The 24,390-nt window shown below is 44.0% G+C and overlaps 1 protein-coding gene and 7 non-coding genes across 10 annotated transcripts in view; 5 read left to right on the forward strand and 3 right to left on the reverse strand.

Moving 5' to 3' along the window:
- Positions 1-24,390, forward strand: part of LOC136875673 (calcitonin gene-related peptide type 1 receptor) — a 409,243-nt gene that overhangs the window by 236,970 nt on the left and 147,883 nt on the right. The gene's annotated exons all lie outside the window — the stretch shown is intronic.
- Positions 6,887-6,960, reverse strand: TRNAN-GUU (transfer RNA asparagine (anticodon GUU)). The gene has a single exon. It is a non-coding gene; the product is annotated as a tRNA-Asn (tRNA).
- TRNAN-GUU (transfer RNA asparagine (anticodon GUU)) lies at positions 8,774-8,847 on the forward strand. Its single transcript has one exon. It is a non-coding gene; the product is annotated as a tRNA-Asn (tRNA).
- Positions 11,619-11,692, forward strand: TRNAN-GUU (transfer RNA asparagine (anticodon GUU)). The gene has a single exon. It is a non-coding gene; the product is annotated as a tRNA-Asn (tRNA).
- On the reverse strand, positions 13,665-13,738 carry TRNAN-GUU (transfer RNA asparagine (anticodon GUU)). Its single transcript has one exon. It is a non-coding gene; the product is annotated as a tRNA-Asn (tRNA).
- TRNAN-GUU (transfer RNA asparagine (anticodon GUU)) lies at positions 19,594-19,667 on the forward strand. Its single transcript has one exon. It is a non-coding gene; the product is annotated as a tRNA-Asn (tRNA).
- Positions 22,857-22,930, forward strand: TRNAN-GUU (transfer RNA asparagine (anticodon GUU)). Its single transcript has one exon. It is a non-coding gene; the product is annotated as a tRNA-Asn (tRNA).
- Positions 23,053-23,126, reverse strand: TRNAN-GUU (transfer RNA asparagine (anticodon GUU)). Its single transcript has one exon. It is a non-coding gene; the product is annotated as a tRNA-Asn (tRNA).

The raw sequence follows: 24,390 nt of genomic DNA on the forward strand, positions 1-24,390 counted from the left end.
GATGCAATGAAATGATCATGGAGAGTGTTGCTGGAGTGAAAGATGACAGGGAAAACCGGAGTACCCGGAGAAAAACCTGTCCCGCCTCCGCTTTGTCCAGCACAATTCTCACATGGAGTGATCGGGATTTGAACCGCGGTATCCAACGGTGAGAGGCCGATGCGCTGCCGTCTGAGCCACGGAGGCTACTCAGTAAGGATATACCTCGATAATTTGTACATTGGAAGCGTGACCCTTTCTTATGTATAGGGCATACATTTGCTAGTGTCCAGTTCTCCGGCATTTTACCTGTTCCCCATACCAATTTAATTACCTCATATATTCTCCTCACCAAAACTTCACCATATTTTACCATTTCTGTCATTATGAGGTCATTCCCTGGGGCTTAATTGTTCTTCAATTGTTTTATTATTTATCTTATTTTTTCAATCGATGGTGATATCAACCCTCTCCATTCTCATCATTCCTGTCTTCCCCCTCACACTCATCTCCACATTCCCTACTAATCCGGGTGGTAATATTTATAATAGACTGATCCAAGTTTTGACTTATGCAGACGATGTGGTGATAGCTGCTAGAGGTAACGAGGCACTTACAACTGCCTTGAGGGAGCTGAAAAACACGGCTGGGTCTTTAGGCTTGGAGATAAGTGAGGCTAAATCTATATACATAAAATCGTAATGACCATGTGTGTGTGCATTGACTGTTTTGGTGAAATTTCCGTACAGTTATCCGTTTCAAGTGTAATAATGACCATCTGCATAAGTTTTAGCTTTGGTGTCTGTTTGTCTGAATTCTTAAAACGTGAAAACTACTGGATATATTTCTGTCAAGCTTGATATTTTGAATCCACCTGTCCTTGGGTAGATCTTAGGGCCAACATTATTTCTGAATATCTATATTTTATGGGGGTTTATCCGAAACCGAAACCATGATTTTGCACTCCCACAAAATATGCATATCCAGAATTAATGGAAATCAATTTCTAAAACATTTTCTCATGTACATCATTTCGATAGGATTAATAAAGGAGATATCATTAAAGGACGGTTTTTCAGCACAAGTCCCAACGGACTTAACTCAAAAGCGGGTGCGTGTAAAGCGTCTTTCTTATAACTTGAAAACTTCTGAAGATATTTCAGCCAAACATTTTTATTTAGCATCCACCTGTCCAAAGGTAGGTTTTGAGGTCCATGCCATTTCAAATTCCCGGAATGGACTGGGGGTTCATACGGAACCGAAACAATTATTTTACTCTCCCACAATATATACAAGACTAATCTGACTGGAAATCGACCAACCTTGATGAAAATCCATTTCTAAAACTTCTTCTCAAGTGCAATTTTTCGACAGGAGGATTAATCAGGGAGATATCATGAACGGTCGGTTTTGCAGGCTAAGTCCAGTGGACATAGCCCAAATGGCGTTGTACGTGGAGCATATTCCTTATCTTTCCATATCAATAAAATAGTAACGACCGTATATCTGTACATTGACTATTTTGGCGAAATTTTCGTACAGCTATCCGTTTAAAGGGTAATAATGACCATCTGCGTATTTTTTTAGCTTTAGTGTCCTGCAAGTCCTAATTATATCCCCTCCCCCTCTCCCAAAATCAAGATTGCGGCACAATCTGCCAGACGAGCTATAAAATTAAAATTTGGCAAAATTACACGTTTTAGCCTGTAACCGACGGAAAACTTTCAAGATCTTTTAATTTTTCACTTTTTATACCCGAAAAATATCGAAATATGTAGGCAATGTTAATGACGGTGCAGACCTTCGTTTCGAGGTATTTCGTGGTTAAACGGTAAGTCCTATCACAAAACGGATGAAACAATCTCCATTCGATTTGCAGTGACCTACAACTTTGGTCCTATGACATTTTGTCGTATCTCCATCCCTTACACGTTAGATTTGTCTCTATTTCTCGACTGTAGGTAAATTTCGCAATTTTTTCACAATTTGAATCACTTAAGGAAAGACAGAATCATAAAATTATACAAGAACATTGGCCACCCATTAGCCATGTGTGAGCCAAATGCTATGTTTGTACTTGTCATATAATTATCCGAAAAGTAATGCACTGTGAGATAATCATACCCAAATTTCACCCTATTCAACGTTTCTAACTCAGTCTGGCCCATGAATAGATGAGATACGAGAAAATGTCGTAGGAACAGCCATTTACACCACTAAATATGGCGTCTTATGGTGCAATCCGTTTGTCGATATTACGTACCGTTTAGCAGCAGTTAATTTGTAAATGAATATCTGCAATTTTGTAAACATGCATATGCTTTCGTATGTCGATCTATATTATATTCATTGATGTTGAATTGTAGCCATCGAGAAAGGATGTGTCTGCTATTGTAATCAGTACTCCCCGCATCGACTTTGACTGGTAGTAGAAATGGGGTCCTTCTCCAACTTCTGTGTAAGTGGCATTAGTAAGGAGGGCTCACCATTGTAATGAATAATTCCCTTCTCGATTTGACTTGCCGAAGACAAGAGAGCATGCAATTTTGTTTAAAACTCTCCTACCCGAATGTTTTCGGCTGTAGGCAAGGGGGTCCGCCTTTGTGAACAAATGTAACCATCTAAAATGTGACTGCATAAGGCATAGTGGCCTGCTATTTTGATAAAACTCACCAACTTGGTGTGACTGGCAGTAAGCAGGCTGGCATTAGGAAAATGGGCCTGTCATTATAATGATAACAGCACAACTCAATTTTGACTGGCAGTAGGGAAGTTGCCTGCCATTGTAATAAAAACTCCTCAATTGTAATCTGTCTAGAAGTAATAAAGGGGCCTTCCATTGTAACGAAAACTTCTCAAATCGATTTTGAATGGCAGTAGGCAAGTGAGCCTGCCGTTATCATCACAACTCCGCAATTCACACTTTACATTAGAAACAACATATGGGGACTTCCCCGTGCTGTTTCTCGGATAATGCTAAGAGACATGCAATTTAAAAAATCTTATTCACTGCATGTACAGTAATTTACTTCGATATCCGTATACAATGTAGAATACCGTAGCGAAGCACGGGCACATTCGCTAGTCTATATATAAAATAACATGTCATGACTGACTGACTGAACTGATTCATCATCGCCGAACCAAGACTAATGGACGTAAAGAAATATAATTTTGGGGTTACATTTATATTAGAGCGTAAGTGCTCACTAAGGGAGGATTTTTGGGGTGAATTTTGGGGGTGAATTGTTCAAATGAGCAATCTATATCTCAAAAACGTAAAAGTGTACAGACATAAAAGTTGGTGTTTAGAATCTCGTTTAAAAATAAAGAACCGGGCGAGTTGGCCGTGCGCGTAGAGGCACGCGTCTGTGAGATAGTGGGTTCGAATTACCCTGTCGGCAGCCCTGAAGATGGTTTTCCGTGGTTTCCCATGTTCACACCAGGCAGATGCTGGGGCTGTACCTTACTTAAGGCCAGGGCCGCTTCCTTCCAACTGCTAGGCCTTTCAAATCCCTTCGTCGCCATAAGACCTGTCTGTGTCGGTGCGACGTAAAGCTCCTAGCAAAGAAAAATAAAGAAACACGTATTTCTTTGTTTTCAGAAAACTCCCCTTGAGTGGGGTGAAAAAAGGTGAAAATGGGGTTGAACACCTTTTATGAGGATACTTATATCTCAAAAACAGAAGATGTTACAGACTTAAAGATATTTGGAATCTCCTCAAAAAATAAAGAAGCACGTATTTTTTTGGAAAACCCAATTAATGGGGGATGAACAGCAGCGACAAACGGGGAGAATTTTTAAAAGTTCCATTTATACAGTATATCTCAGAAAATTGTTATAAACTTGAAAATTGTTTTTAATCTCTTTTAAAAATAAAGTAACACGAATATTTTGTTTTCGGAAAAAGCAATTAAGGGGGTAAAATGACTGAAAAAGGGGTTGAATTATTTTTTATTAGGATACTGGTATCTCCAAAACTGAATATATTACAGACGTAAAAATTGGTATTGTCCGTCTCTGTGGTGTAGTGGTTAGCGTGATTAGCTGCCATCCCCGGAGGTCCGGGTTCGATTCCCGGCTCTGCCACGAAAATTTGAAAAGTGGTACGAGGGCTAAAACGGGGTCCACTCAGCCTCGGGAGGTCAACTGAGTAGAGGTGGGTTCGATTCCCACCTCAGCCATCCTCGAAGTGGTTTTCCGTGGTTTCCCACTTCTCTTCCAGGCGAATGCCGGGATGGTACCTAACTTAAGGCCACGGCCGCTTCCTTCCCTCTTCCTTGTCTATCCCTTCCAATCTTCCCATCCCTCCACAAGGCCCCTGTTCAGCATAGCAGGTGAGGCCGCCTGGGCGAGGTACTGGTCATTCTCCCCAGTTGTATCCCCGACCAAGTGTCTGAAGCGGTAGAGGTGGGATCCCTCGCTGAGTCCGAGGGAAAAGCCGAACCAGGAGGGTAAACAGATGATGATGATGATGATGATGATGAAAAATTGGTAATTGAAGTCTCCTTTAAAAATAAAGAAACACGTCCTTATTTTTCGGAAAATTTACTTAAGGGGGATGTAAAAGGGGTTGTATTCGTTTTACGAGGATACTTGTATCTCAAAAACCGAAGATAATACAGACATGAACATTTGTATTTGGAATAGTCTTTGAAAATTTTAGTCTGGGACTTATTGCTCCATATTCTATCATGCTATGACTGACCGATTTCTTGACCATAAACACTGTCCCTATACCACTTTGTTCTATCCCCCCCCCCTTTGCGGCCATTATCCAGTATTCGGGAGATAGTAGGTTCGAACTCCACTGTCGGCGGCCCTGAAAATGGTTTTCCGTGGTTTCCCATTTTCACACCAGGCAAATGCTGGGGCTGTACCTTCATTAAGGCCACGGCCGCTTCCTTCCCACTCCTATCCCTTCCCTGTCTCATCGTCGCCATAAGACCTATCTGTGTCGGTGTGACGTAAAGCAACTAACAAAAAAAAATGTTCTTTCCCGCTATTGATCAAACTGCAGTGCTGTAAATCTGCCACCTCGATTGTCTTCCGCCTTATCTCCCGTAACGCTGCCATATCTATCTGATATTTAAATAACTCCTCCACCAATTTTCTACTAGCCCCAGCCTGAAAGATACTTCTCACATTCCATGTTCCAATATATACGTATCGTTGCCATTTAGCGCCCTTTAGTCGTCGTAGAATTGGGCCCGTCCTGTTATCTCGATTTGGTTTCTGAAAATGATGTAGTTTTGCGGTGGTAGAGTTGTTAGCCTCACGCCCAAACTCCTAACCTTCGCCGAGGTGTTCCGTTTAAGGCGCCAGTTATTCACCCTCATCCCTCCTCCTAAGCTATTAATGGGTAGGAGTTTCTGGTTGCGTAGAAGCACAAACTCCGCGAGGCTCCGTGGCGCAATCGGATAGCGCGTTCGGCTGTTAACCGAAAGGTTGGAGGTTTTTGTGAGTGTGCCTTGTATAAGGTTCGTATATAATTCTTCTGTGCCTTGGACTGCTTATTTTCGCTACTTCTGCAGCATTCGAGGCGTTAAGCCGTGAAGTTTTTATGGTTTGACACCGTGATTAACTAGTTCGAGTCCCGTTGATGGAAAAAATGTTTCTTTCTTTCTTAATCCATGTAGCCAGCAGAGTTGGTTTTTCCCTTGGACTCAGCGAAGGATCCCACCTCTACCGCCACAAGAACAGTATCCTGGAACGTGAAACTTTGGGTTGGGGATAAAACTGTGGAGGAGGACCAGTGCATCGCCCAGGCGGCTTCACCTGCTGTGCTGAACAGGGGCCTTGAGGGAAGATGGGAAAACTTAAAGGAGTAGACAAGGTAAGAGGGAAGGAAACGGTCGTAGTCTTAAGTTAGGTACCATCCCGGCAATTGCCTGGAGGAGAAGCGGGAGACTACGGAAAACCACTTCAAGGTTGGATGAGGTGGGAATCGAACCCCACACCCCACTTCTACTCAGTTGACCTCACGAGGCTGAGTCAACCCCGTTCCAGCTCTCCTGCCACTTCTCAAATTTCGCGACAGAGCCGAAAATCGAACCAGGACCTCCGGGGGTGGCAGCTAACCACACTAACAACTACACCACAGAGGTGCACAATTTTTATTATTCCTTCTTCCTTTCTTAATCCGTTCACCCTCCAGGGTTTGTTTTTCCCTAGGATTCAGCGAAGGATTCCACCTCTACCACCTCAAGAACAGTGTCCTGCAGCGTAATATTTTGAGTTGGGGGATACAATTGGGAATGAGGGGCAGTACCTCACCCAGGCAGTCTCACCTCTTATGCGGAACAGGGGCTTTTTAGGCGGAGGGATGGGAAGATTGGAAGTGATAGACAACGACAAAGGAAGGAAATAATTTCGATATGAAAACGTTCATGTTTTGTAACCACCGGGCCGAGTTGGCCGTGCGGGTAAAGGCGCACGGCTGTGAGCTTGTATCCGGGAGATAATGGGTTCGAATCCCACTGTCGGCAGCCCTGAAGATGGTTTTCCATGGTTTCCCATTTTCACACCAGGGAAATGCTGGAGCTGTACCTCAATTAAGGCCACGGCCGCTTCCTTCCAACTCCTAGGCTTTTCCTCTCCCATCGTTGCCATAAGACATATCTGTGTCGGTGCGACGTAAAGCCCCTAACAAAAAAAAATGTTTCTGTAACCCACAGCGGCCCAGTACGGTTCCGAAAGTATAGGCGCACTGCATGCCAAAGAAACCTACAGTCTCATTGTGTATCACATACATCCATTCGCAGCAATTGCTCGAGGTGATGACCGTGCTGCTGAAGTAGCGAGAATAAGCAGTGTAAGGAACAGAAGAATTTCATGCGCTCCATATAACATGATACAAGGCATTTGAAGCAATTATTTGAAGTTCAGGATACTCACAAAAGTTAATCGCCCCCGGGTGGGCTCGAACCACCAACCTTTCGGTTAACAGCCGAACGCGCTAGCCGATTGCGCCACGGAGGCACACGGAGTGTTTGCGAATGACAGCTTCCAGGCAGCCACTGTATGTTATCCTGTGGCTTTCAGACAGAAGTAAAATTATCACAATGAGAATACCGAGGTCCGCCTCTGTTGTATAGTGGTTATTGTGATTAGCTGCCACCCCGCGCAGGTCCTAGTTCGATTCCCGGCTCTACCAAGAAGTTTGAAGAGTGGTACGACGCTTGGAATCGGGTTCACTCAGCCTCGGGAGGTCAACGGAGTAGAGGTGGGGGGGATGGGTCGTTTCCCACCTCAGCCATCCTCGAGATGGTTTTCCGTGAATTCCCACTTCTCCTCCAGGCAAATGCTGGGATGCACGACCGTTTCCTTCCATCTTCCTTCTTTATCCCTTCCAAATTTCCCATCCCCCAAACAAGGCTTCTGTTTAGTATAGCACAGGGCCTCTCAGGGTGCATGCACCAGACGCATGCACGGTGCAAAAGACGACTTCGCTTGGTTGCCCAGAGTGCAGATCCCCACTCCTCGATTTAGAGCAAAAGCGCTGCTCCTCTCTTTCCTCACGCCTGTCTCGCTCGCTCCCCCTGTCACCCTCTTCCTCACTCGCTCCATAGAGCTCCAAATGCGAGCCGAGTTGAGCCGAGCTTAGCCGAGTAGCCCAGAGACGAAACGTTGGTCCGAGCCGAGCCGAGTGGAACCGATGCACAGTGCGCGGAGCTCCTGAGCCTCGATGTGCATGCGTGAGATTTTTGGCGTTTGAGAGGCCCCGGTATAGCAGGTGAGGCAACCTGGGCGAGGTACTGGTCATCCTCCCAAGTTGTATCTCAAGACCCAAAATCTCACGCTCCAGGACACGGCCCTTAAGGTGGTAGAGGTGGGATCCCTCACTGAGTACGACAGAAATACCAACACTTCAGGGTAAATGGCCACTAATAATAATAATAATAGTAATAATAATAATAATAATAATAATAATATTAATAATAATAATAATAATACTAATACTAATAATAATAATAAAGAAGGAAAGAGAGAAAGAAAGAAAGAAAGAAAGAAAGAAAGAAAGAAAGAATACCGAAAATATGACGATTCCTTTTATTATTATTATTATTATTATTATTATTATTATTATTATTATTATTATTATTATTACTATTATTATTATTATTATTAGTGGCCATTTACCCTCAAGTGTTGGTGTTTCTGTCGTACTCATTGAGGGATCCCACCTCTACCACCTCAAGGGTAGTGTCCTGGAGCGGAGATTATGGGTCTTGAGATACAACTAGGGAGGATGACCAGTACCTCGCACAAGTTACCTCACCTGCTATACCAGGGCCTCTCAAACGCCCAAAATCTCACGCATGCACATCGAGGCTCAGGAGCTCCGTGCACTGTGCATCGGTTCCACTCCGCTCGGTTCGGACCAACGCTTCGTCTCTGGGCTACTCTGCTAAGCTCGGCTCAACTCGGCTCGTATTTGGAGCGCTATGGAGCAAGTGAGGAAGAGGGTGACATGGGGAGCGAGCGAGACAGGCGTGAGGAAAGAGAGGGGCAGCGCTGTTGCTCTAAATCGAGGAGTGGGGGTCTGCACTCCGGGCAACCAAGCGAAGTCGTCTTTTGCACCGTGCATGCGTCTGGTGCATGCACCCTGAAAGGCCCTGTGCTATATTAAACAGAAGCCTTGTTTGGGGGATGGGAAGTTTGGAAGGGATAGAGAAGGTAATACTAACAGTGAATCGACATAGTCTCATTATGATAATTTTCGTTACGTCCGAAGAACACAGGATAACATACAACTGATGGCAGCAACCTGCCATATCGCAGCCCTACGTGAGCCTCTGTGGCGCAATCGGCTAGCGCGTTCGGCTGTTAACCGAAAGGTTGGTGGTTCGAGCCCACCCGGGGGCGATGAGTTTTTGCAAGTACCCTGAACATTATGACAATAACGAAAATAATTGCTTCATTTACCTTATAAATGTATCATGTTATATGGAGGGTATGCTATTCTACTATTCTCGCTTCTTCTGCACCACTCTAGGTATTAATTTTAGGTAGTGAGACATCGGGTCATCACCCCAAATAATTTCTGTGAATGGATGTATGTGATACACTATGATACTGTAGGTTACATTGAAATGGAATAAGCCACGTTGTCAGACCATAAAAATTTGACGTACTTACTCCATGGCTCTACGGTCCTTTAAAGGACTTTGGCCTCCTTGACCACAGCTCTCCGCTCGTCCCGGTCCTCAGCACGCCCACGCCACCCCTTAACTCCAACGTTCCTCAGATCATTCTCCACATCTCCTATTCATCTTATTCGGGGCCGAACTCTCCTTCTCCTGCCCCCAGGGTGCCCCGTCAGTGCCCTCCTTGGAACTCTTCTCTATTCCATCCGTTGCATATGCCCCAGCCATCTAATTCGTCTCATTTTGACTGAGGTCAACAAGTCCGGCTCCTTATACAATAATCTTATTTCTTCGTTTGTTCTGATTCTCCACAAACCTCCCTCCTTCAACGGTCAAACCTCTTCCTCAGTACTTTCCTTTCCCACACATTTAATCTCCTCTCTCTGGCCTCAGTCAATACCCATGCCTCACTCCCATACATAAGTACTGGTTTAATTATTGTTTTGTAGAGAGTCAGGTTTAATTTCCTGCTAAAGATTTTGCTTCTCAGAAGGGGGGGGGGAGCGGGGGTACAGTACTCTGCAGGATCTTTTGGGAGCCGATTTACAATATCTGTCACACCTTTATTTTCTGATGTTATTACTACTATCTACCTCTTCAAATGTGGAATAATCCAATTGGAGTTTTTCAGTGTTCATTCCATTTCTCTATGTTACCATATATTTAGTTAGTTTTAGCCTCACTTATCTCCAAGCCCAAAAACACAGCCGCAACTTTCGACTCCCTCAAGGTAGTTGTAAGTGCCTCGTTACTTCTGGCAGTTATCACCACATCATCTGCATAAGCGAAACTTGGATCACTCTATTGTAAATATTACCACCCGGATTACTAGTTATTGATCTTACAGCTTTCTCCAGCACTAGGTTCAATAACACTGGTGATAAGGGATCTCGTTCCCTTAGGCCTTCTTCAGGTCTGAAAACTCTTCGCGGACTTCCCTGCACTTTTACCTGCCGCCTGCTGTTCTCCAGGGTCATCTTAGTCAGTTTTATTTACTGTGGGAATTTAAAATCCTTCATTGTTTCCCATAATGTCGAGCTCTTTACTTTGTCATAGGCTTGTTTAAAATCTATAAAAAGATATCCTAATCGAACGTTGTATTCATTTGTTTTCCCAGAGCTATTACCACGGGGCAAATATTTTCAGAAAAATCCCCGTGAGTGGGGTGAGAAAAAGGTGAAAAGGGGTTGAATACCTTTTATAAGGATACTTATATCTCAAAAACTGTGTGCTATTTGTGCTATTTGCTTTACGTCGCACCGACACAGATAGGTCTTATGGCGACGATGGGACAGGGAAGGGCTAGGAGTGGAAAGGAAGCGGCCGTGGCCTTAGTTAAGGTACAGCCCCAGCATTTGCCTGGTGTGAAAATCGGAAACCACGGAAAACCATCTTCAGGGCTGCCGACAGTGGGGTTCGAACCCACTATCTCACGAATACTGGATAATGGCCGCACATAAGCGACTGCAGCTATCGAGCTCGGTATCAAAAAAAAACTGAAGATGTTAAAGACTTAAAGGTATTTGGAATCTCCTTAAGGAATAAAGAAGCACTTATTATTTGTTTGTTGGAAAAACCAATTAATGGGGGATGAACAGCAGCGAAAAGCGGGGCGAATTTTTAAACGTACCATTTATACAGTATATCTCAGAAATAAATTGTTATAGTCGTGAAAATTGTTTTTAATATCTTTTAAAAATAAAGTAACACGAATATTTTGTTTTCGGAAAAAGCAATTAAGGGGGTAAAATGACTGAAAAAGGGGTTGAATTATTTTTTATTAGGATATTCGTATCTCCAAAACTGAATATATTACACACGTAAAAATTGGTATTTGAAGTATCCTTTAAAAATAAAGAAACACGTCCTTATTTTTCGGAAAATTTACTTAAGGGGGGTTTAAAAGGGCGTGTATTCGTTTTACGAGGATACTTGTATCTAAAAAACTGAAGATAATACAGACATGAACATTTGTATTTGGAATAGTCTTTGAAAATTTTAGTCTGGGACTTATTGCTTCATATTCAATCATGCTATGACTGACCGATTTCTTGACCATAAACACTGTCCCTATACCACTTTGTTCTTTCCCACTATTGATCAAAATGCAGTGCTCTAAATCTGCAACCTCGATTGTCTTCCGTCTTATCTCCTGTAACGCTGCCTTTCTATCTGATATTTAAGTAATTCCTCCTTCAATTTCCTACTACTCCCAGCCTGAAAGGTTCTTATCACATTCCATGTTCCAATATATTCGTATCGTTGCCATTTAGCGCCCTTTTGTCGTCGTAGGTTTGGGACCGTCCTGTTATCTCGATTTGGTTTCTGAAAATGATGTAGTTTTGTGGTGGTAGAGTTGTTAGCCTCACGCCCCAACCCCTAACCTTAGCCGAGGTGTTCCGGTTAAGGCGCCAGTAATTCGCCCTCATCCCTCCTCCTAAGCTATTAATGGGGGTAGGACTTTCTGGTTACGTAGGAGAACCTTCGCGAGTCTCCGTGGCGCAATCGCCTATCGCGTTCGGCTGTTAACCGAAAGGTTGGTGGTTCGATCCCACCCGGGGACGATAAGATTTTGTGAGTGTCCTGAACTCCAAATAATTGCTTCAAATGCCTTGCATATGGATCGTATGTAATTCTTCTGTTCCTTGGACTGCTTATTTTTGCTACTTCTGCAGCACTCGAGCGTTAAGCCGTGAAGCTTTTATGGTTTGACACCGTGATGAACTAGTTCGAGTCCTGTTGATGGGGAAAAAAATGTTTCTTTCTTTCTTAATCCATGTACCCTGCAGAGTTGGTTTTCCCCTTTGACTCAGCGAAGGATCCCACCTCTGCCACCACAAGAGCAATGTCCTGGAGCGTGAAACTTTGGGTTGGGGAAAAACAGCGGAGGAGGACCAGTACATCGCCCAGGCGGCTTCACCTGCTGTGCTGAACAGGGGCCTTGAGGGAAGATGGGAAGACTTAAAGGAGTAGACAAGGAAGAGGGAAGGAAACGGTCGTAGTCTTAAGTTAGGTACCATCTGGCATTTGCCTGGAGGAGAAGCGGGAGACTACAGAAAACCACTTCAAGGATGGATGTGGTGGGAATCGAAGCCCCCTTCCCCTTCTACTCAGTTGACCTCACGAGGCTGAGTCGACCCCGTTCCAGCTCTCGTGCCACTTTTCAAATTTCACAATAGGGGCGGGAATCGACCCAGGACCTCCGCGGGTGGCAGCTAACCACACTAACCACTACACCACAGAGGTGCACAAGTTTTATTATTCTTTCTTCCTTTCTTAATCCGTTCACCCTCCAGGGTTTGTTTTTCCCTAAGACTCAGCGAAGGATTCCACCTCTACCGCCTCAAGAACAGTGTCCTGCAGCGTGATATTTTGAGTTGGGGATACAATTGGGAATGAGGACCAGTACCTCACCCAGGCAGTCTCACCTCTTATGCGGAACAGGGGCTTTTTGGGCGGAGGGATGGGAAGATTTGATGTGATAGACAAGGATGAAGGAAGGAAATAATTTCGATATGAAAACGTTCATGTTTTGTAACCACCGGGCCGAGTTGGCCGTGCGGGTAAAGGCGCACGGCTGTGAACTTGTATCCGGGAGATAACGGGTTCGAATCCCACTGTCGGCAGCCCTGAAGATGGTTTTCCGTGGTTTCCCATTTTCACACCAGGGAAATGCTGGAACTGTACCTCAATTAAGGCCACAGCCGCTTCCTTCCAACTCCTAGGCCTTTCCTCTCCCATCGTTGCCATAAGACCAATCTGTGTCGGTGCGACGTAAAGCCCCTAGCAAAAGAAAGTGTTTCTGTAACCCACAGCAGCTCAAGTCATCATCATCATCATCATCATCTGTTTACCCTCCAGGTGCGGACTTAGCGAGGGATCCCACCTCTACCGCCTCAAGGGCAGTGTCCTGGAGCTTCAGACTCTTGGTCGGGGGATACTGGGGAGTATGACCAGTACCTCGCCCAGGCGGCCTCACCTGCTATGCTGAACAGGGGCCTTGTGGAGGGATGGGAAGAGTGGAAGGGATAGCCAAGGAAGAGGGAAGGAAGCGGCCGTGGCCTTACGTTAGGTACCATCCCGGCATTCGCCTGGAGGAGAAGTGGGAAACCACGGAAAACCACTTCCAGGATGGCTGAGGTGGGAATCGAACCCACCTCTACTCAGTTGACCTCCCGAGGCTGAGTGGACCCCGTTCCAGCCCTCGTACCACTTTTCAAATTTCGTGGCAGAGCCGGGAAACGAACCCGGACCTCCGGGGGTGGCAGCTAATCACGCTAACCACTACACCACAGAGGCGGACACCAGCTCAAGTACGGTTCCGAAAGTATAGGCGCACTGCATGCCAAAGAAACCTACAGTCTCCTTGTGTATCACATACATCCATTCGCAGCAATTGTTCGAGGTGATGACCGTGCTGCTGGAGTAGCGAGAATAAGCAGTGTAAGGAACAGAAGAATTTCATGCGCTCCATCTAGCATGATACAAGGCATTTGAAGCAATTATTTGAAGTTCAGGACACTCACAAAAGTTTCTCGCCCCCGGGTGGGCTCGAACCACCAACCTTTCGGTTAACAGCCGAACGCGCTAGCCGATTGCGCCACGGAGGCTCACGGAGTGTTATCAAATGAAAGCTTCCAGCCAGCCATTGTATGTTATCCTGTGGCCTTCAGACAGAAGTAAAATTATCACTATGAGAATACCGAGGTCCGCCTCTGTGGTATAGTGGTTATTGTGATTAGCTGCCACCCCCTGCAGGTCCTAGTTCGATTCCCGGCTCTACCAAGAAGTTTTGAAGAGTGGTACGACGCCTGGAACGAGGTTCACTAAGCCTCGGGAGGTCAACGGAGTAGAGGTGGGGGGGGGGGGGGGGCTCGTTTTCCACCTCAGCCATCCCAAGGCCAACTAGATATACAGGCCATAAGGCTCCCCCTCCACTTCGGGCGCTATGTCACACTAGTCGCCAGCCGCTTCACTTCTCGCCAGTGACTTATAAGCTGATCTGAACTTCGCAGCAGTGAGGCTATCGATGGTGTTGAATGATTTAAACGTGTGTGAACATTGTGAATTATGGCCACGTCGTGTTGTATACCTGGTTGTAGAATAAACTACAGTTCAAAACAGCCTAATATTTCAGTGTTTAAATTTCCTACTGGCGTGTTTCGGAAACAAAAGTGGATCATAGCTATCCATTGAACCGAATTCATCCCTTCAGCAAGCTCAGTTGTGTGCATAAAACACTTCGACGAAGTTTCGTAATTAGGGACGATTCCGTTAAAAGTCCTGATGAGTCTCTTTTAACTGTAAAACCTAACCATTTAAAACTCGCAAACGATGCTATTCCTAAGTTTTAAAATGTGCCTGCCTATCTGTATAAAAAATCTTCCAACAACGAGCAAAAATCCTATTCAAAGACAAGAAGAAATTGAAAAACGGGAAGAGGAAGGAAAGAAAGAAAGCTGAGGAAGAATATGACAGGATCAAGGACTTCGAAGACGTTCAGGGTAATTTCAGTATTAAACGCAAATTAGATTTGGACAAAGTTTCCGTCAACTTTAACAGCCAAAGTCTGTATTTTCAAAATGTATGTGAGTGAGGAAAATATTCCGAAAATTGGTACTTCCTTAACATTAAACGAGGCTCTTGATTTTAAATCCATTAAACATGATATTTTCATGAGTTATAACCCTGATATACGTGCATTAGGTGATGGGGGCAAGATATTAAAATGGTCAAATTAGAAAAGTATTTATAACTTCCTGTTTAGACCTGCTCGTAACTCAAAAGTGACTGTCCACGATAAAATAGAATCTGTACACAAAATAATCGATGAAATTGAAAGTGAAATTAATGAGTGTATCATTACTGATAAATTATATTTTTTTTAAGGAACAGTTAAATATAGCCTTTGCAAAGAAAGTATCTTACTCCTGTATTCTAATAACATGGTTCACTTCAATATTTTTCGCATTTCCTGGGGCGTAAAAGAAGATAAGACAGTCAACGTTTCTTACAATGCCCCACTTGGTTATTCACAGTCTTTTACTGCAAAACTAGGCACGGGAAATTCGGGTATTGATGATTCACATTGGAATTACTTGAAAAAATAAACTAAAATTGTTAAAGGAGCATGACATATTTTGTAACTTGTTGAATGGAGTCTACATAAAACGTGAGCTGAACTATAAAGGAGGAAAGGTTTTATTTTTGTTTTTGCTAGTGGCTTTACGTCGCACCGACACAGATAGGTCTCATGGCGACGATGGGATAGGAGATTTATAACAGCTGGAGGGAAGCGGCCGTGGCCTTAATTAAGGTACAGCCCCAGCATTTGCCTGGTGTGAAAATGGGGAAACTACGGAAAACCTTCTTCAGGGCTGCCGACAGTGGGATTCGAACCCACTATCTCCCGATGCACGTTCACAGCCCCACGGCCAGATCGCCCGCTAGGAGGAAAGGTAGGGGGAGTTGCTTTTAGTAGTAAAAGCGGAGAAAATAACACTACATTAGCTTCAACTGCACAAACTTTTATGTTGTCATCCAGTCTTTAAAAAAATAAAGACGTTGTTGATTTGTTTCCATGTAAGAACCTAATATGACATTTCTTAGAAGAACTAACTTTGCAAGTCTTTAAAGTATTAACAGATAGTCCTATAGCTTATAAGGTAGCATGCATAATTTCTAATAATAACAGAAAAATGTTTGAAAAGCTGTGCAAAAGCAATTTACAAACCACTTTTCAAAATCCATTTGACGAAACACACACACAAAATTGTTTGATACTGGTCATTTATTTAAAATCTTAATAAATAACTGGCTTAATCAAGCTGACAACTTATCCTGACTTTGACAACTCTGAGTCAGACAAAAAAATGTCTGAGTCTATCTAGTGCGGCCTTGGCTTACTCCTGCCCTGTATAAAAAGGTGTCGTACCAGACTCTTTTAGAGCTACAAAATGTAAACATGTATACTAATGTTTTTACATGAGGATTCTCAGAGAAAATTCTGACTTCGCTTGTCAACAATGTTCTGGAAAACGAAAATGTTTAAACATGCTGTGATTAAATAAATAGTTTTAAACATTTCGTTGACAGATGTATATACATCTTTTGTAATATATTATTGAATAACAATAGAAAAGTTACCGTAGATAAACTCATCGCTGAGAAGAAGAAATCCTCAGGAAAATAAAAATGTACAAACTGAAACCTTAGGAATTCTTAGGTAAGTTTTAAGTTGCAGCTTAATTTCTAAGAAAGGTTTCAGACTTTTGTTGTGAATTGCCATCATGCATTTTCCTAGTAACATTAAAACTTTTTGTATACGTATTATGCGTTCTAATCTTTTAAAGATACCGTGTTGAGTTACAAGTGACAGATGTCATCATAATTTTACGTAAAGAAATATACATGTACTGCCCTTCCAGTTTTCTCCCCGCATAAAACTCGTGTAGTATACAAGCCTAAGTAAAGCCACAATTGAAGGAGTGTTCAATTTTATCGTTAAGGTTGAATAAATGAACAATATCATGGTGAAAGTGAGAGCGGGCCCTACACTGCCATGATGAACGCCAGCCACTAGCGTGACGTCACGGTCCGAGCCTTGTGGCCTGTCTATCTAGTGCGGCCTTGGCCATCCTCGAGATGGTTTTCCGTGGTTTCCCACTTTTCCTCCAGGCAAATGCCGGGATGCACGACCGCTTCCTTCCATCTTCCTTCTCTATCCCTTCCAAACTTCCCATCCCCCAAACAAGGCTTCTGTTTAGTATAGCACAGGGCCTCTAATGGTGCATGCACCAGGCGCATGCACGGTGCAAAAGACGACTTAGCTTGGTTGCCCAGAGTGCAGACCCCCACTCCTCGATTTAGAGCAACAGCGCTGCCCCTCTCTTTCCTCACGCCTGTCTCGATCGCTCCCCCTGTCACCCTCTTCCTCACTTGCTCCATAGCGCTCCAAATCCGAGCCGAGTTGAGCCGAACTTAGCCGAGTAGCCCAGAGACGAAGCGTTGGTCCAAGCCGAGCCGAGTGGAACGATGCACAGTGCACGGAGCTCCTGAGCCTCGCTGTGCACGCGTGAGTTTTTGGGCGTTTGAGAGGCCCTGGTATAGCAGGTGAGGCCACCTGGGCGAGGTACTGGCCATCCTCCCAAGTTGTATCTCAAGACCCAAAATCTCACGCTCCAGGACACTGCCCTTCAGGTGGTAGAGGTGGGATCCCTCACTGAGTACGACAGAAACACCAACACTTGAGGGTAAATGGCCACTAATAATAATTGTTCCGAGGTTTTGGTGGATCAGCAGAGGTGAAAGAAGGTGCGGGCTGGAATGGGTCAAACTACAAGTCCGAAATATGAATTTAAAAATTTAAATAAAGGTTATATTTTCAACTGATAACAAGATTTAACAATTTTCACTAGGTGAAATAACAAAGAAAAATCAGGTACAATGCAACTTTACAAACGAAAGCACAAGTTACGAGGATATTACAAATTCTGGGCTACGAGCCCCAAAGTCTGAGCTCTCAGCTCACAACCACAAATTAACAAAGGGCAGAAAACCCCTTATTACATGGAGAACTTGCTCCCAACTTCACATCTCAAGCCTCTCTAAGGCACTTTTACCACAACACCATAAAGAGCTGAACCGCTCTCGATCTTTCGAGCATATAAAGGCAATAATGGACTATTACACTAAACTGCCATCAAGGCACAACTTACAAAAAAACAGGGGTATCTCGTACCCAATCTACTGGGCCTTAGTGGGCAAATACTAGGTTAATTTAATTGGCCCAAAACGCAAAACGGATGGAGACGTGATTTGCAATCCTAAATACACATTTTAAAACCTAAGCGGCGCTAGGCCGATTACGCAGGGGCTAATCCCAAGCTAGGGAGGTGGCTCGTATGAGACAACTTTAATACATTAAGGAAGAGAAGAGACGGTTATGAAAACGTAGTCACCTCAACTTCAAAATGAAGGGGAACTCGAGAGGGTAAAGCACTCTCTATCCCCGCTTTACAGTTAAAGAGATTTGTAGTTTTTACATAGGCTGAAATGGGATTTACATTTTTTAAAGTTTGCTTACATATTAAAGGTTTCGAACCTACCCCACGAGTTAAACTGCTGAGCTAGCAAAAAAAGATGTTAAATGGCCATGTTGAAGATCTGTTGCCCGAAGAAAGAGGCGCTTCCCGCCCCCTGCTACATATCCACACGCGAAGCTAGATGTTATTGAAGTCGCCCGGAGACAAGAAAATCAGCAGTTTTTATACACTCGCGGAAAATTCGAGACCTTTCATTAATGATTAAGACCCGCCCACAAACGTTTATTGGTTAACAGCAAAAGTTACACTCAAATCGATGAAGAAACACCTTATTGGTGGGAAATTAATTACAGAAATTTAGGATTGGTTAAATTCAAAACAGGCGGAAAGGAAGCTTAATATTGCCAACCCTCAAATGAAAGAACAAAATTTAGTTAAGACAAAACTTATGAATACAAAGTTTCTCCAAGAAAGTGCATTCCTTCGCACCAGAGTGCATTATCATAGTTTTTTAGTAGAGACAACTGTTAGAGAATGTCCACACTTCTCGATCAACAAAAGCAATTCAAAAACACCCAGTGACATCTGATAAACAGTTGAGTTGATTCCGTTTCTACAGTTCAGAGTTTCTCCTGTAGAGGAGTTTCAATTGGCGCAATATTAGAACTTGCGTCGTAGAGGTGTACCGCCCGGTACAATAATAATAATAATAATAATAATAATAATAATAATAATAATAATAATAATAATAATAATAATAATAATAATAATAATAATAATAATAATCATCTGTTGACCCTGCAGGTTCGGCTTTTCCTTCGGACTCAGCGACGGATCGCACCTCTACCGCCACAAGGGCAGTGTCCTGGAGCTTCAGACTCTTGGTCAGGTGATACAACTGGGGAGTATGACCAGTACCTCGCCCAGGCGTCCTCACCTGCTATGCTGAACAGGGGCCTTGTAGGGGGATTGGAAGATTGGAAGGGATAGGCAAGGATGAGGGAAGGAAGCGGCCGTGGCCTTAAGTTAGGTACCATCCCGGCATTCGCCTGGAGGTGAAGTGGGACACCACGGAAAACCACTTCGAGGATGGCTGAGGTGGGAATCGAACCCACCTCTACTCAGTTGACCTCCCGAGGCTGAATAGACCCCGTTCCAGCCCTCGTACCACTTTTCAAATTTCGTGGCAGAGCCGGGAATCGAACCCGGACCTCCGGGGGTGGCAGCTAATCACGCTAACCACTACACCACAGAGGCGGCATAATAATAATAATAATGATAATAATAATAATAATAATAATAATAATAATAATAATAATAATAATAATAGTGAATCGCCATAGTCTCATTATGATAATTTTCCTTTCACAGGATAACATACAACTGATGGCTACAACCTGCCAAATCAGTACACGCCGTGTGCCTCCGTGGCGAAATCGGCTAGCGCGTTCGGCTGTTAACCGAAAGGTTGGTGGTTCGAGCCCACCCGGGGGCGATGAGTTTTTGCAAGTACCCTGAACATTATGACAACGAAAATAATCGCTTCAAATACCTTATAAATGTATCATACTATATGGAGTGTATGCTATTCTACTTTTCTCGCTTCTGCACCACTCTAGGTATTAGTTTTAGGTAGTGAGACATCGGGTCATCACCCCAAATAATTTCTGTGAATGGATGTGATGCACTATGATACTGTAGGTTACATTGAAATGGAATAAGTCACGTTGTCAGACCATAAAAATTTGACTTACTTACTCCAGGACTCCAACGTTCCTCAGATCAGTCTCCACATCTCCCATCCATCTCATCCGGGGCCGACCACTCCTTCTCCTGCCCCCAGGGTGCCCCGTCAGTGCCCTCCTTGGAAGTCTTCTCTACTCCATCCGCTGCACATGCCCCAGCCATCCAATTCGTCTCATTTTAACTGAGGTCACCAAGTGCGGCTCCTTATACTTAATCTTATTTCTTCGTTTGTTCTGATTCTCCACAAATCTCCCTCCTTCACCGGTCAAACCTCTTCCTCAGTACTTTCCTTTCCCACACATTTAATCTCCTCTCTGTGGCCTCAGTCAATACCCATGCCTCACTCCCATACATAAGTACTGGTTTAATTATTGTTTTGTAGAGAGTCAGGTTTAATTTCCTGCTAAAGATTTTACTTCTCAGACGGGGGGGGGGGGGGCGGGGGTACAGTACTCTGCAGGATCTGTTGGGAGCCGATTTACAATATCTGTCACACCTTTATTTTCTGATGTTATTACTACTATCTACCTCTTCAAATGTGGAATAATCCACTTGGAGTTTTTCAGTGTTCATTCCATTTCTCTATGTTACCATATATTTAGTTAGTTTTAGCCTCACTTATCTCCAAGCCCAAAAACACGGCCGCAACTTTCGGCTCCCTCAAGGTAATTGTAAGTGCCTCGTTACTTCTAGCAGTTATCACCACATCATCTGCATAAGCGAAAACTTGGATCAGTCTATTGTAAATATTACCACCCGGATTACTAGTTATTGATCTTACAGCTTTCCCCAGCACTAGGTTCAGTAACACTGGTGATAAGGGATCTCGTTCCCTTAGGCTTTCTTCAGGTCTGAAAACTCCTCGCGGACTTCCCTGCACTTTTACCTGCCGCCTGCTGTTCTCCAGGGTCATCTTAGTCAGTTTTATTTACTGTGGGAATTTAAAATCCTTCACTGTTTCCCATAATGTCGAGCTCTTTACTTTGTCATAGGCTTGTTTAAAATCTATAAAAAGATATCCTAATCGAACGTTGTATTCATTTGTTTTCCCAGAGTCATTCAAAAGGTGCAAATATTTTCAGAAAAATCCCCGTGAGTGGGGTGAAAAAAAAGGTGAAAATGGGGTTGAATACCTTTTATAAGGATACTTATATCTCAAAAAATGTGTGCTATTTGTGCTATTTGCTTTACGTCGCACCGACACAGATAGGTCTTATGGCGACGATGGGACAGGAAGTGGCTTGGAGTGGGAAGGAAGCGGCCGTGGCCTTAATTAAGGTACAGCCCCAGCATTTGCCTGGTGTGAACATGGGAAACCACGGAAAACCATCTTCAGGGCTGCCGACAGTGGGGTTCGAACCCACTATCTCCCGAATACTGGATACTGGCCGCACATAAGCGACTGCAGCTATCGAACTCGGTATCAAAAAAACTGAAGATGTTACAGACTTAAAGGTATTTGGAATCTCCTTAAAGAATAAAGAAGCACTTATTTTTTGTTTGTTGGAAAAACCAATTAATGGGGGATGAACAGCAGCGACAAACGGGGCGAATATTTAAACGTACCATTTATACAGTATATCTCAGAAATAAATAGTTATAGTCGTGAAAATTGTTTTTGTAATATCTTTTAAAAATAAAGTAGTCCGCCTCTGTGGTGTAGTGGTTAGTGTGATTAGCTGCCACCCCCGGAGGCCCGGGTTCGATTCCCGGCTCTGCCACGAAATTTGAAAAGTGGTATGAGGGCTGGAACAGGGTCCACTCAGCCTCGGGAGGTCAACTGAGTAGAGGTGGGTTCGATTCCCACCTCAGCCATCCTGGAAGTGGTTTTCCGTGGTTTCCCACTTCTCCTCCAGGCGAATGCCGGGATGGTACCTAACTTAAGGCCACGGCCGCTTCCTTCCCTCTTCCTTGCCTATCCCTTCCAATCTTCCCATCCCCCCACAAGGCCCCTGTTCAGCATAGCAGGTGAGGCCGCCTGGGCGAGGTACTGGTCATTCTCCCCAGTTGTATCCCCCGACCAAGAGTCTGAAGCTCCAGGACACTGCCCTTGAGGCGGTAGAGGTGGGATCCCTCGCCGAGTCCGAGGGAAAAAGCCGAACCTGGAGGATAAACAGATAATGATGATGATGATGATAAAAATAAAGTAACACGAATATTTTGTTTTCGGAAAAAGCAATTAAGGGGGTAAAATGACTGAAAAAGGTGTTGAATTATTTTTCTATTAGGATATTGGTATCTCCAAAACTGAATATATTACAGACGTAAAAATTGGTATTTGAAGTCTCCTTTAAAAATAAAGAAACACGTCCTTATTTTTCGGAAAATTTACTTAAGGGGGATGTAAAAGGGGTTGTATTCGTTTTACCAGGATACTTGTATCTCAAAAACTGAAGATAATACAGACATGAACATTTGTATTTGGAATAGTCTTTGAAAATTTTAGTCTGGGACTTATTGCTTCATATTCAATCATGCCATGACTGACCGATTTCTTGACCATAAACACTGTCCCTATACTACTTTGTTCTTTCCCACTATTGATCAAAATGCAGTGCTGTAAATCTGCAACCTCGATTGTCTTCCGTCTTATCTCCTGTAACGCTGCCATATTTATCTGATATTTAAGTATATCCACCTACAATTCTCTACCACCCCCAGCCTGAAAGATACTTATCACATTCCATGTTCCAATATATTCGTATCTTTGCCATTTAGCGCCCTTTTGTCGTCGTAGGTTTGGGACCGTCCTGTTATCTCGATTTGGTTTCTGAAAATGATATAATTTTGTGGTGGTAGAGTTGTTAGCCTCACGCCCCAACCCCTAACCTTAGCCGAGGTGTTCCGGTTAAGGCGCCAGTTATTCGCCCTCATCCCTCCTCCTAAGCTATTAATGGGGGTAGGACTTTCTGGTTACGTAGAAGGATGAACTTCGCGAGTCTACGTGGCGCAATCGGCTAGCGCGTTCGGCTGTTAACCGAAAGGTTGGTGGTTCGATCCCACCCGGGGACGATAACATTTTGTGAGTGTCCTGAACTCCAAATAATTGCTCACCCTCCATATAAGCATGATAAAAGGCATTTGAAGAAATTATTTTCATAATCTTGAAGTTTAGGACACTTGTAAGAACGCATCGCCCCCGGGTGGGCTCGAACCACCAACCTTTCGGTTAACAGCCGAACGCGCTAGCCGATTGCGCCACGGAGGCTCACGGAGTGTTTGCGAATGAAAGCTTCCAGCCAGCCATTGTATGTTATCCTGTGGCCTTCAGACAGAAGTAAAATTATCACAATGAGAATACTGAGGTCCGCCTCTGCGGTATAGTGGTTATTGTGATTAGCTGCCACCCCCTGCAGGTCCTAGTTCGATTCCCGGCTCTACCAAGAAGTTTGAAGAGTGGTACGACGCTTGGAAAGGGGTTCACTAAGCCTCGGGAGGTCAACGGAGTAGAGGTGGGGGGGGGGGGCTCGTTTCCCACCTCAGCCATCCTCGAGATGGGTTTCCGTGGTTTTCCACTTTTCCTCCAGGCAAATGCCGGGATGCACGACCACTTCTTTCCATCTTCCTTCTCTATCCCTTCCAAACTTCCCATCCCCCAAACAAGGCTTCTGTTTAGTATAGCACAGGGCCTCTCGGGTGCATGCACCAGGCGCATGCACGGTGCAAAAGACGACTTCGTTTGGTTGCCCAGAGTGCAGATCCCCACTCCTCGATTTAGAGCAAAAGCGCTGCCCCTCTCTTTCCTCACGCCTGTCTCGATCGCTCCCCCTGTCACCCTCTTCCTCACTTGCTCCATAGCGCTCCAAATGCGAGCCGAGTTGAGCCGAGCTTAGCCGAGTAGCCCAGAGACGAAACGTTGGTCCGAGCCGAGCCGAGTGGAACGATGCACAGTGCACGGAGCTCCTGAGCCTCGATGTGCATGCGTGAGATTTTGGGCGTTTCAGAGGCCCCGGTATAGCAGGTGAGGCAACCCGGGCGAGGTACTGGTCATCCTCCCAAGTTGTATTCAAGACCCATAATCTCCGCTCCACGACACTGCCCTTAAGGTGGTAGAGGTGGGATCCCTCAATGAGTACGACAGAAACACCAACACTTGAGGGTAAATGGCCACTAATAATAATAATAATAATAATAATAATAATAATAATAATAATAATAATAATAATAATACTAACAATAATAATAATAATCATAATAATAATATTAATAAAGAAGAAAAGAAGGAAAGAAAGAAAAAAAGAAAGAAAGAATAACGAAAATATGACGATTCCTTTTATTATTATTATTATTATTATTATTATTATTATTATTATTATTATTATTACTATTACTATTATTATTATTATTAGTGGCCATTTACCCTCAAGTGTTGGTGTTTCTGTCGTACTCATTGAGGGATCCCACCTCTACCACCTCAAGGGTAGTGTTCTGGAGCGGAGATTATGGGTCTTGAGATACAACTTGGGAGGATG

Source organism: Anabrus simplex, chromosome 6, assembly GCF_040414725.1.
Source record: "Anabrus simplex isolate iqAnaSimp1 chromosome 6, ASM4041472v1, whole genome shotgun sequence".
NCBI classification, from domain to species: domain Eukaryota; kingdom Metazoa; phylum Arthropoda; class Insecta; order Orthoptera; family Tettigoniidae; genus Anabrus; species Anabrus simplex.